Below are 12,771 nucleotides of genomic sequence, written 5' to 3' on the forward strand. Positions count from 1 at the left end.
TATAATGGGATGGAGAAAAATCAACAAATTAAAGCTATATGTCTTATTTTTTTGTTAAGACAAGTGTAAGATTCTGAACAATTTGAAATGTGCCATGTGACATTTCCACACCTTGATTGGTGTAGAGCACAACATAAAACTTGTAATTCAGTAAACTCGCTAATTTGTGAGACACAGCTTTTAAGAACTGGTGATTTTAAAGATATTGTGAACATAATCTGACAGAAAGAAACAAATCCTATAGTTTTTATTCTTATATATGGTCCTAGGAGACATTTTACAGAGCAAAGGTAAGGGAGAAATGATAGAGATACTGTTGTGTATAATCTAATGAGAATGAGATCATGTAAATAAGATTATATCCTGATTTATACTAGACATTAAAGAAGAGGAGCAACATTTTGTCATGTGCAAGCTCGGCAGAAGATATGTACCCTCGCCAAGACATATAGTTCTAACTAAAATCCAACCATTCTTTGATATTACTCCTAAATGATGAGAACATGACAGAGATCAAATTTTCTATTTTAGTGTGACCAAATAGTGGATCTCCTGCACTCAAGTCTATGAAGACCGTTATACCCCTCATCTCATTATGTTCATAAGAATTAAAATACTGGGGATTAGTTTTAGCAATCAGTCCCATTCAATATCAGCTCTGATGTAGGATGGATGATTGTAAATTATGGGGAAAACAAAATTAGAAAAAAAAACCCAAAAATTCAAATGATAGAAAGTTTTCAAAATACTTCCAAACATAGACAAACTTGTCACAACATGACATGACTGTTCATTGGTTGCACAATATTTTGTGGAGACAATCTGAAAGTGACACTACAGGGTCGACTGATCCTTAATGGCATACAATTAAGTGGAAACAATCTATTTTTTTCACTTTTGAACATTGAGATGTACTACTTCTCTTTATCTAGAACCTAATAACAGACTTTAACATATATTCATTGTGTCTAGAAGTAAATGACTACCAACATATGTCTTTTCTATTGACTTGTTAAGTACATTGACAGTTTAACTTTACCATTGTTTCATTAAGAACTTGATACAAATGACTTTTCAGGCAGCGATACAGGCCATTACTATTGCACTACAATAATATCAAATTCCGATGGAATTGAACATGCAATCAAAGTTATCGCTTATGACTCCTCGGATGCTAATATGTTTCAATTTTATCATTTCAATTATAGACCTAAGCGTATAATCGCAGTAAATTACCCAGGTCTTGGGTGGCAGACCCCCGCTTTAATGGTTATAGCTATTGATTTTCCCCCAGAATCCTCTAGTTTAAATCACAAAATCAAGTTTCCTGTAACATGACACAACCACTCATCATTCGGCTCACGATAAAACATTTATACGCCTGAGATTAATCACCAGCATCTCCTCGCCAGGACATTTATTTCAGTGTCAGCTGCTACTGTTAGTATGAATCTAATACATCACATCTTAAACTAGTTTCAGATTGCAATTTGAAAAACAATTGTGCTTCAGGCTATTAAAATCATCTGCTTTACTTGTACCCCTTCAGCCAATTCGATACATTTTCCGTGTCAACACAAATAAGATTTTTAGGTGAAATGATGACTACCATCAGGAAATATTTGGTAAAAAATCTTTACTCTAATTCAACTAATCTATAAGAGCTTGTTTATTGACTAATTTAAGTGATATTAATTCTCTGGGTTTAAGATTTGTCACGTAATTAAGAACCCTAGAGGGATACTTCTATTTCTAATCTAATTTCTCTATAATTTCCAGTCGTTTTCAGGAGTTTTATTTTCTATTGCAAAACTTCTAATCAGGTATTAATGACAAGATATAAATCAAGGAAAACCAGCTCTCAAGAACAAAGACGTTATATATAACTGGGAAATTCTTTGTTTGTCAACATAACTGCCACATTGAAAATAAATAATGTTTAAAATACAATAAAAATGGTATGCCTTCATATAAACAAATCAATGCTGTGCTAATAAACTATATGCACTCAATAAAAACTTACAAGAAAATAATTGTTATGCCTTTAACAGCAATAAACTTAAAATTTACCACTTTTGGTTGACTGGAGTTAATTCTATTGGGCATTATTCTATGGTATATTAAAATTGATCACTTTTGGTTGACTGGAGTTAATTCTATTGGGCATTATTCTATGGTATATTATGCATTTTAGAATGAAGATGAACTCATTACAATTAATTCACAATTATATAACGGTCTTTCTTGAGATACCAGCACAATACAACACACTGTATACTGCTTAGCTTTTTTTGTCAGAAACCTGCAAACTCTCAGCAGCTAGAGAAAAACTTTGCCTGTTTCGTTTAGACTTAGCTTCTTTGACCTTTTTCAGGACGTTTTGTTGCACTATTACCTGAAGATATATTATTTATAAATTGCAACATGCAATAAAATTGGACTTAAATTGCGTTAAACTATTCAAATATTTCTGTTATGATACAACGCACTAGTCAATTAAAATAAACAACATACTATCAAACTGTACACTTGCTCCCTTACCAACTGTAGAGGCCAGAAATTGTTACTTGGTACACTCTAACACCACACCAACTTCATGTTTGAATACATGATTTTAAGAAGGCAATAAAAACATTGCACAACTAAGTATTGAGTCTTTCCAGGGTTAAATATAATGCATCACTTAGAAATGAGCATGTTCTTATTATTGCTTTGATTATTTAATCAATTTTAATTGAATTTTTTACTTTACAAATCTATTAGAATGCGATCTGATATATTCTGAATTCAAATTTTTAAAAGAAAAGTTGCACAAGAAATGTTTTAAAAGTAGCTATCAATTATAGCAGTGATGTATACATTGTACTTTAATTTTTCACAAAATGAGAAGAAAATATTGAGAGATATTTCTCAGCTAGTGAAGACTTGAGATGGTCAACCTTGCTGCCTCAAAGAAAGTCCTTATTTAGGTGTGAGAAATAGAGCTTCTAAAAAACAACTATAAGGCTAACTTACTAAAAAAGGAAGACTTCTAGTTTTAAAATATAACCTGAGATGAGGAATTATTTTAACAAGAAACATAACATTATCTGGTACTAAATAATTTTTCCAAAAAATTTTAATATTCCATAATTGACAAAAGGCTTAGATTGTAGACCCAAAAACAACAAAATAAAACAAAGTCTGAAAATTTTATAAAAAAAAATAAATAAGCCCTTTTATTATCAATCTTGATATGGCAGAGGAGGAAGTGAATAAACCAGATATATATTTCATGTACCAAACAACAATCCATGCCTGCTCTACAGATTACAGGAGAAATGTAAAACTACTGCATCGCTCATCCAAGCACAACAAGGATAAAAGGGAGATAACTACTACTGAAATATAAAATATCCAATAAGATTTTCCCAAAATTTTATATAAAGACTATAATTTTAAATAGTAAAGGGATGAAATTTGAATATCCAATACTTTAAGCATATATAAAATATAAAAAGTAAAAAAAGTTATGAAAATATAGTGAATAAAAAGTTACTAAATTTTCCTGAATTCTGAATATGCATACAGTAAAGAGAGAATTATAAATAAAAAACAAAAATAAAAAAGTAATAGAAAGAAAAAGGCATACATGGCCTGCATTCTGGCTTTTGCTAGCTGATGGCATCTCTTTTCATCTGTAGAAAGATTAATTGGAAGTTTAATAAAACTAAAAGTAAAACATCATCTTAATGTATAAAGATATTCACTTTCAACCCAAAACTAGTGGATAAACAAACTCAAATACTTATCATATGTAAGTTATCATATGTAAGTTATCATATGTAAGTTATCATATGTAAGGATTATGTTCACTAGTATATAAAAGTCAACTTTCTCAAAGGGATAATGTTTATCAACTGGGAAATAACATCAACTAACTTGTACATATGCTGGGAAATCATCTGGCTTGTACATATGCTGGGAAATCATCAACTGACTTGTACATATGCTGGGAATAACATCAACTAATATGTACATATGCTGGGAAATAATATAAAGAGACTTGTTCAAATAATCATATACTGGGAAATGAAATCCACTGACTTGTACATATGCTGGGAAGAGCATCAAATCACTCGTACATATGAAGTTAAATGACATCAGCTGTTTTTTTTATTATACTGGGAATAGCATTGACTCAATTATAAATATGCAAGTAAATGACATCACCTGACTTGTACATATGCTGGGAATAGCATCAACTTACTTATACATATGCAGGTAAATGACATCAACTGACGTACATATTCTGGGAATAGCATCAACTTACTTATACATATGCAGGTAAATGACATCAACTGACTTGTACATATTCTGGGAATAGCATCAACTCTCTTATACATATGCAGGTAAATGACATCAACTGACTTGTACATATTCTGGGAATAGCATCAACTCACTTATACATATGCAGGTAAATTACATCAACTGACTTGTACATATGCTGGGAATAGCATCAACTCACTTATACATATGCAAGTAAATGACATCAAGACTTGTACATATTCTGGGAATATCATCAACTCACTTATACATATGCAGGTAAATGACATCAACTGACTTGTACATATTCTTGGAATAGCATAAACTCTCTTATACAAATGCAGGTAAATGACATCAACTGACTTGTAAATATTCTGGGAATAGCATTAACTCACTTATACATATGCAGGTAAATGACATCAACTGACTTGTACATATGCTGTATGAGAATCAATATTAACCAACTTGTACACATTCTGTCTAAGTACAAATATTACCTGACTTGTTCATATGCTAGGAGAGAAGATAAAATGACTCAAACATATATACTGAAAGTCCACCGGAAAAAATTATAATCTTTTTCACACACAAAGCCACATCATGAAGTTTTTTCGGTTTTGCTTAACTGCAGAAAATTTAATCTCATATAGTACCAAAAATAGAACTACATATGGGAGGAAAACTTCTCAGCGTTAAAACAAGTTATCATATATAACTAAGTTTACAATATGGACAGGAATTAAAGAAAATGTTCCCAATGCCGCCTACTTGAAATAAACTGTGCATATTGACCCATGTATTGGAAAGCAACATCAAATGACTTAAAAGGAAAGTTGAAGAGATCATTTGATTCATTTTCTTTATTAACCTAAACTCTAATGTGATGTAACTAAAATAACTTTTAATAGCCATATAATTTCAAATAATTTTCTGAAATCTAGTCAAGCAAAAACAAATTTGATAATGAAAATATTTCATCTATCTGCATTATATTCCTGCCAATACTTTAATAATTTAAGAATGGAATACAGAAAATATATTTGACTAATCCTCAGTCTATTCCACAACCAATACATTAAACTCTACATCCCCTTTTATCTATAGCTTTCTGTTTGAAAACAAACTTTACCATTGCTTGCTTTGTTACAGAAATCTAAAACTTTCTGATCACATACAAAACCTATCAAGATTTTCTCAATTAAAATGTAAATTGCATCATTCTTAAGTTTGTGATTACTACAAGATAATTATTTATCTTGCAGAGTTAATCCATTGTCTATCTTTATTTGTCCTCTTCAATACAGTGTTACTATTGAGGAAGGAACTATATGAACTTGTCTCCAGCATTAAAGATTCTCACTGATACACAATATTCTTAATAAATATAATATGCAAATTAGTTTATAATCTTCGATTGATTTCTTTGGGGAAGATATATCATTTCTTACAATAATATAAAAATAAATTCCATTAGTACACGGACACAAATCTTAATGATTTAATGCAAACCTGTCTATTAGATCTCAATTCTTTGTAATTCTTGTATAAGTTTGATTTCAGTCATAATGATTTGGCTAAATTTGAAAAATTCAGAAACTTAATTATGCTTTCTAAAGGTAACGTGAACCTCTTCATCAAAAATAAATGACTTAATTTTTTTTTATATTGCCAAAACGCAATTTAAGATTTTTTGATGCTATTTTAGGAACTATAAAGACATTTGTATTTCACAGAGCTCATGATATCAAACTACATTGTTTTCAGCTTGCAGGAAACCTTATATATCTTAATATTGGAGTAAAATCTACACAAATCATTATATATAATAAAATGCTCCGCTGGGGCGCAGCTTGATACGACCGCAGAGGTCGAACCCTGAACAGTTGGGGCAAGTATGGACACAACATTCAAGCTTGATACAGCACTGAATTTGGATTGTAATTAAATATTTGACACAGCATAGGTTTCTGACACAGAATGAAAGTGGTCTAAGAACTTAAAAATTTTCAATTTACCTATTCATACATGTGATGGACTGTGAAACTCAGATCAGGAGATTGGGAAATTTTGGTCAGGAGATTAGGACTCAGATCAGGAGGTTTTTAATCGACATTAATTTTGTTGTAAATGTAACCGTGTGCTGTAAAAATGGTCTTTTAAAGTGTGTTTTCTTTAACTTTCCAACCAATTTATTATGTTTATAGTACCCTTGTACTTATAAAGTTTCTCCATCTTTATATTCTACATGTTCAATCTAACATTGTTTTTTTCCAGTATGTTCTTTAAATTTTTTACTTCATATTCTATAAAATAATCATTGCAACCAGAACATTTGTTTAGCTGTCTGCAAATAGTTTTTATTTTTTTATTTTTTCTCTTGCAAATAGTTTTTATTTGCAAACTCAGAAATTCATTCTATCTGTAAAGTTAGGGTCATAGTTATTATATAAATTTCAATGTAAGCCTTAAAAGGAAGTATAGAATCCTCAAATAATTTTCAAATTATTATTTTTTTATTTGTCCTAAGACATTTAAAATTATTTAATAACCATCCTTTTATGATTATTTGTTCAATTTATATTTTATTTATATTCTTTTAAAAATTTTCATTATTAAAAGGAAAGTAACTTAAAACAGGATAAATCAAGGGAAGTAACCCAATAAATACACAGTTTTTGTTACACAACGGCAGTTAGCCTGAGGTAAAAATCGTTGTTTACCAGTATGTTTGACACCCAAGCTGACAAGTGAAGCCATATAATTATGCATGTAAATTGATTTACAGGTAAGATATAACTTCAGGTAATGTCAGTTACACCAGATGCCTGAGATGTTATGTTGGGCAGAAATTTTTCATTCATGAAAAATTTCATACACGGGATTTTTTCAACGGGAGGTCGGGAGGAGACCCCTGAAAACGGGATTATTGTACTCCCGTCGGGAGGTTCACATGTATGCCTATTCAAACCATATCATTATTATTTGCTTTTATATATAAATCAGAAATAACCAATTTAAAATGGAAAATGTTAAAGAAAAAAAAAGGAACAAAAAAATTCCCCCCCCCAATTTTTTGAACCCCCTTATGATTCATCGCCCCCAAACTCAATCCCAGCTTTCCCTTTGTGGTATGGTACCTTGCAGTACAATTTCAGAGAGATTCATACACTTGAACACAAGTTATTGTCTGGAAACTAGAAAAATGCTTGTTTTTTGGCCCCTTTTTGGCCCCAAATTCCTAAACGTTTAGGGCAATTACCCCCAAACTCAATTCCAGCTTTCCCTTTGTGATATGGAACCTTGCAGTACAATTTCATAAAGATCCATACACTTACACACAAGTTATTGTCCTGAAACTAGAAAAATGCATGTTTTTTTTGCCCTTTTATGGCCCCTAATTACTAAAATTTTGAGGGAAAACCCCCAAAATCAATCCCAGCCTTCCCTTTGTGATATGGAACCTTGTAGTACAATTTCATAAAGATCCATACACTTACAAACAAGTTATTGTCATGAAACTAGAAAAATGCTTGTTTTTTGCCCCTTTTTGGCCCCTTATTCCTAATATTTGGAGGAAATTACCCCAAAAATCAATCCCAGTATTCCCTTTGTGATATGGAACCTTGTAGTACAATTTCATAAAGATCCATACACTTACAAACAAGTTATTGTCATGAAACTAGAAAAATGCTTGTTTTTTGCCCCTTTTTGGCCCCTAATTCCTAATATTTGGAGGAAATCACCCCAAAAATCAATCCCAGTATTCCCTTTGTGATATGGAACCTTGTAGTACAATTTCATAAAGATCCATACACTTACAAACAAGTTATTGTCATGAAACTAGAAAAATGCTTGTTTTTTGCCCCTTTTTGGCCCCTAATTCCTAAAATTTGGAGACAATTACCCCCAATATCAATCCCAGCATTCCCTTTGTGATATGGAACCTTGTGGTACAATGTCAGAGAGATCCATACACTTACACACAAGTTATGTCTGGAAGTTACAAAAATGCTTATTTTTGGCCCCTTTTGGCCCCAAATTCCTTAACTGTTAGTACATAACCCCCAAAATCAATCCCCACCTTCCTTTTGTGGTATTGAACCTTATGGTAAAATTTCAATGAGATCCATTCACTTAAACTAAAGTTAGAGTGCTAAAACTAATGTGTATTCGGACGACGACGCCGGACGACGACGACGACGACGACGACGCCAACGTCATACCAATATACGACCACAAAAATTTTTTTGCGCTCGTATAAAAAGGAGGAAGGAACTTGCCACCAAATACAAACTTTTCCTTTTTATCACAAACATTGTTTACCTCTCATTACAGACAGTCTCATCTGGAAGTCAAAGTTTAATGTTTCCCTCATCTCTACTCAAATACTGTAAAATCCAACACATTTATGATGAATAATATAATTAACACAGCCTACAGACAGACAGACAGACATATATGTAGTCTCTAATAAAAAACAATTTGCACTAAAAAGCAGAAGAAAACCATAAAACCAGTACAAAGCCAATTCTCCGATACCAACAGATTTCAAAAGGTGACAACAATATCTAAATAATAGGTCAGACACTTTTTACAAGTTCCTTTGACATTTTACAAATATTCCTACTTCAGAGACACTGCACCACGATAAAATCCATGTTGTTTTTTTGAAGGGCAAACCTTCTCTTTTGTCTTATTTATTAAAAAAAAAACTGTGAGGCTCGTACTTAGTCAAATTTTGCAGTAAATATTTGGTTCTAGAAACATAGTTGACTTTAGTCTTTTAATATCTTTCCATCAGAGTGAAATATTGAGAAGAAACAGCAAAACCTACATTATTTGTGCAATGCAATAATAGTCTGTGAATTCATCTAATGATTTTATACAGCCACTTCATGATGTTACAATTACTTGTTTTATTGATAAAATTTATCTAGAAAATCTATGACAATTTATTGACAGATAAAACCATATTTGCAGTTTATCTTTTTGACACATCACAATTTCATCATTAAAGAAATTTAAACATTAACCTAATTTGATTTGTAAAGTGAAATCGATCTAGAAACTCGTCAAAACAAGCAGTGTTAGCTGTAATATTTGTGACGGGTTTGGTAATATATGAATACAACACTTCTCATTATGATATTTGCCAGAAAGCCTTATATAAAGGCGAGTGAATTAGTCCCTAGTGGCTGTGCTTCCAATATAATTTCTTAATTTGTGGCACTGCAATATGAGAGAGATAAACCAAAATTGACTTTTTCTCTGTGCTGTATTGGCAAACTGTCTCCTCTGGGACAGAACCCTGAATTGTTAATTGTTATATTAGTCCTGTCAAGTCCAGGGCTAGGAAGATAAGGCCAAAACACTCATTTGAAAATTGCTCCAGGAATAATAATCAATATATGGTATGAAACTATACAAATTCACATGAATTGAATTCCAAAATTATAACTGATTACAAAGAGAACATTGTTACAGTAAGACAATAAATTCTATTAACTTCACTATAGAGACTTGTATGGCATTATTGAATTTTGTGTCTGTAGGTGTCAAAAAGATCTTTTCTGTTTATTGTACTGTTTCTGTAAAAATGAAAGTAGATGAGTTAATTTGTAATTGGTCAGCATGGGAAACACCCACATTCAACCATTGACACTTGTAAGCTTTTACAACAAGTGTTTATCACTTGTAAATCAGGAAGGAAACAGCACACAGCTTAAAGATACTTCAGTTCCTACTGATGTTAAATTATCACCTCTTTACAAAAAAATATCCTCTTTTAACATAAATTTTTAACTGTGCCTAAAAAATCTCATTCTACATGTTCACTATGACATAAATCTAACACTAATCTCAAACCTTAAAGCAATGCTTGATTCTACCTATCAATTGTTCTTTGTAAGATACATGAACAGTATTTAACTAGTTAAAAATCGTTTTCAGACAGTCTGATTAATCTGAAAGATTGACTTGAAAAAAGGGGGAAAAGATACCAAATCGCAAATTAAAAGACATTGTCATAGAAAGAAAGAAGACTTCATAACCAAAAGAAAAAGAAATAAAAGACAAACATCACTCCAGAAAACTAAGAAAACTAAAGATTAAGTCTTCTGAATAATTAGAGGTGAACTAAGGTGTCCAGAAAGGAAATCTTGCCTTATGAGTGGCACCCATCCTGTTCCCCATGGCATGTTAACATTGGTGAGAAATTGTATTCTGTGATGTTATGAACCAGGAAAGGACAGGATTGTGTAAGTTGATTATTGTCCTATGGTAAATGGACACATAAACATTTGGGACCAGAAAGAGATAGACACAGCAAGTCAATAATTAGTTCTAAAAGTAGATGGACCTCAGAGGCTGGACCTAAACTTTTGACTGCTTCTCCAATTAAGTCTGCTCAACAAGGACAATAAATAAATTAACAACTAGGTACTTTATGACCATTTTTTTGTAGTTTTATCAATAAATATGCTTTTCCCCATGTGTAAACATTGACCTTCATTCTGTTACTTTAATTTATTAGAATTCTTTTACCTCACTTATATAATATGCTCTATAAGTCACTGTGAGGATGTATCAAGTAATCTTTCCATCAGAGATTACTGCTAACAGAAGTAACAGTTAATACATTTTTCTTTATATAGATATAGTCAATGGTGTTGTTTTTTTCAGGATTAATATGCTACTTAAATAAAATTGAGAATGGAAAAGGGGAATGTGTTTAAGAGACAACAACCAGACCAAACAGCAGAAAACAGCCATTACTTAAAACATGTCAGTGTTTGTTGAAAGACATTCTTCCAACTTCTTTTTAAGAAGAAAGTACTAGTATCCTTATGTCTAGACTGTGTAATCCATTTAAATTAAGATGGAACTGCTGCTGGACTATTTCTGTAAGAATGTGTGCTGATGACAACATGACATGCCACATACACAACAAAATCTGCCAAAGTTAACAGTATTTCATATCTATTATCAAATCAAACACCAGTGAAATTAACTTAAATGCAGATCAATCGTTTACAGTTACTAACAATAGCATTATTGATCTGTGAAGTCTTTAATTCATTAAAAAATTTAAGTTTATCTTACTTTTTTTTTCATTGTTTTAATTATTATTATTTTTAAATCAAATGGCTAATATTGAGGAATAAGACTTTGACTGATGTGGATTGTTAGTTGTTGTGAATTGACAATAAACACAATTATTTCCTTCTAATTCTTAATTTCCTTTCTTCAATGTAAAGTGTCAGACATGCATTTAATTGAATGTTTGATGAGAAATTCATGGATTGGCACTCTATACACTCAGATCACACTCTATACACTCAGATCACACTCTACACACTCAGATCAAAGTCTTGTATTACTTACATATTTATCTGTTTTTCATTCTCAAACATTTAAAAAAAAAAAAGGAAAAAAAAAAAAATCAACAAATTGTTTAAGTGAAAGAAAAGCTGATACTTTTAAAGCTCCTGAAATAGCATTGAGTAAGAAACTGTATAAGTCTTAGACAAGATGTAGTCACTCTTTATAGGCGATGAAATAGAAGATCAGAACTACTGACCAATTTTTGAAGTTTCTGAGGCAGTAACATTCAGAAGTTCTGATAATTTTTTTGGAGTCCATGGGGCAAAAAAATCAGAAGTTCAGATAATTTTTTGGAGTTCCTGATGCAGATCAGAAGTTCTAATCATATTTTTTTTTTCGAGTGCCTGAGGCAGAGTATCAGAAGTAATGACCGTTAATGGGGTCCCTGAGGCAGAAAATATTGTAGAATTGACTATTCTAGGAAGTGTTGACCCTTGTTGAGCCTGGATGCATACTTTTGTGTGGAATTGTTGATGATAAAAAAAGTGCTGACTCTAAGTAAAAAAAAGGCACAGGTACTTCTGGTATATATTCAGAATTATATTTAAAATTATTTCAATTTCATTCATGTTCATTCATATTTTTAGGATTCTCTAATGCAGCAAAAGTTCAAAACATCTAATACTGCACATTTATTTATATAAACGAAAGAAATGTGTTCAGTTGCAGATCTGTGAATTTCATCAATTACTCAGAAGGTGAACGACAACTGCAATGATTTCTTTGTTTAATCTACATTGCATATTGAATTTATTTAGATCTTTGTTTAATTAATATTGCCTATAGAATTTATTTAGGTCTTTCATTATGCAAAAACTTCAATTTCAAATCCATAAAATGTCAATAGAGCACAACCTTTCAAATGTCACTTGCATTTATATTGCATTTCAAATTCTATCATCAAACAAATGCTGTATACACAATCACCTATTAAAACACTCAATTATTCATGCAGAATTTTATTCTTCTGTTTATTTTCAAGTTCTCTTTGACCATGCAGGAAGTCATAATTATTAACAGAATCTTATTAGATTGCACTAAATAAAATGGTACTTTTCCTTTTTTAAACCATTCTTTAATAAG

The 12,771-nt window shown here is 31.3% G+C and overlaps 1 protein-coding gene across 12 annotated transcripts in view; it reads right to left on the reverse strand.

The window, feature by feature from the left end:
- Positions 1-12,771, reverse strand: part of LOC127736088 (nucleolysin TIAR-like) — a 120,749-nt gene that overhangs the window by 16,713 nt on the left and 91,265 nt on the right. The window lies entirely within an intron of this gene.

The sequence above is a fragment of the Mytilus californianus genome, unplaced genomic scaffold, assembly GCF_021869535.1.
Source record: "Mytilus californianus isolate M0D057914Y unplaced genomic scaffold, xbMytCali1.0.p SCAF_3, whole genome shotgun sequence".
NCBI lineage: Eukaryota > Metazoa > Mollusca > Bivalvia > Mytilida > Mytilidae > Mytilus > Mytilus californianus.